Here is a 1,854-nt window from a genome sequence, read left to right as displayed (position 1 = left end):
TCAAGATACTCAGTCGTTTTAAAAAAATTGAGACATCTATGGCAGAAATGTCGTTTTTGTCAGTCTTTACTCAACAGAGAGGAAAATAGGCAGGAAATATTTCTATTCCATATGTAGTGTTGCTTCTCATCCTTGGAGAAAAGCAACAGATCTAGGAGTTTGGGGCGCTCACCGGCTAATTTGTGAAATTTAGAGCGATCCAACTAATTTATGCTTGACTTCTTTGTTCTGCACACTGTGCTCATGGTCATCTTCTTCTTCTGGCTTACTATTATCAACATCGAAGTTGAGAACATGAACTGAAACATCTGGGTTCCACCTCTCGAATTTTGGTACGTCCTGGAGATTTATGGGGAATGGCATGTTTCTGCAAACACAGTGCCCGCAGGCACTGGAATTTTGTGAGTACTAGGAAGGACTGCCCTTGTAGGGAAATTACTGTCACTACCCACAAGTAGCCACTAGACGCAATATTCATCACTGTGATCTAGATTCTGGGCATTAACACATGCTTTTTTATAGCAACAATATCTTTCGGAAGAGGGACGAAACTGGACCTGCCACTAAATAGATCGTAGGCCTGTAATACACGTCAAGGTGGAGTATACACCTGAGTCCTTTACAAGATTCACTTTCCTGTGTTTCGGAAAAACAGCGAAATATGACACTTGCACAAAGCTCCAGGTCACTCTGTGATTGAATTACCTCACGATATCAACCAGTTCTCCCCCAGATTTTTGCGATGCTTTTCACCTCACCAGCATTTCTGATCTGTTTCCGCTGTTGGATCACCTCACAGTACAGGACTGCTTTGCACTTAATCTGCACCGGCATTATACTCTGCCAGCAACCAAATGATGTGTGGCACAGGGTACCTCTGTTACCACTAACTCGTACCTTGTTCCACTCGCGAATAGCGCGTTTGAAGAACAGTTGTCGGTAAGCCTCTGTATTGGCTCTCATTTCTCGAATTTTCTCGTCATGGTCATTACGTGAGATGTATGCTGGAGGAAGTAATATGATGTCTGACTCTTCCCAGAGTACTCCCTCGAAATGTCAGTAGTTAACCTCTCTGTGAAGCATAACGCGGTTCTTGTAACGGCGGCTAGGGGAGTTTGGTCCAAATGGCTCTGAGCACTATTGGACTTAACATCTGATGTCATCAGTCCCCTAGAACATAGAACTACTTAATCCTAACTAACCTAAGGACATCACACACATCCATGCCCGAGGCAGGATTCGAACCTGCGACCGCAGCGGTCGTGCGGTTCCAGACTGTAGCGCCTAGAACCGCTCGGCCACTCAGGCCGGCGTGTAATTGCACTTGTGGATGATCATGTATAAAGGACTACAAGAATTCTCAGATCAGAGTCAAGTACTGTATTTGTCTTGTTTTCATTAATAGGAGTTGTTTGATTGTTTGTCTAGTAAACTGAGCATGCAGGATTCTTAAACACAATAACATGGCGACGAGATGTACGAATAACATGGTGCCGACGGTATAGGAGCAATGACATACCGACAACCTGTTAACACTTCGAACCCACAGCCACAAGCTGCCACAGATTGTCTCTGTTTTGTTTTCTCGTGGGATTTTGTGTTTTGAAAAATTGTCCCAACGGCTCTGAGCACTATGCGACTTAACTTCTGAGGTCATCATTCGCCTAGAACTTAGACCTAATTAAACCTAACTAACCTAAGGACATCACACACACCCATGCCCGAGGCAGGATTTGAACCTGCGACCGTAGCGGTCGCTCGGTTCCAGACTAGAGCGCATAGACCCGCACGGCCACTTCGGCCGGCTTTTGTGTTTCGCTGGCGCCATAATTCTACCTTCTCTTTTCTTAGCAG

The 1,854-nt window shown here is 45.0% G+C and overlaps 1 non-coding gene across 1 annotated transcript; it reads right to left on the bottom strand.

The window, feature by feature from the left end:
- Window positions 1-1,224: 1,224 nt before the first annotated feature.
- On the bottom strand, window positions 1,225-1,308 carry Trnas-gga. The gene is given in 2 exon segments: window positions 1,225-1,259; window positions 1,269-1,308. It is a non-coding gene; the product is annotated as a tRNA-Ser (tRNA).
- Window positions 1,309-1,854: the final 546 nt, after the last annotated feature.

The sequence above is a fragment of the Schistocerca americana genome, chromosome 6, assembly GCF_021461395.2.
Source record: "Schistocerca americana isolate TAMUIC-IGC-003095 chromosome 6, iqSchAmer2.1, whole genome shotgun sequence".
Classification (NCBI taxonomy): domain Eukaryota; kingdom Metazoa; phylum Arthropoda; class Insecta; order Orthoptera; family Acrididae; genus Schistocerca; species Schistocerca americana.
This window is presented reverse-complemented; position numbering and strand designations above follow the sequence as displayed.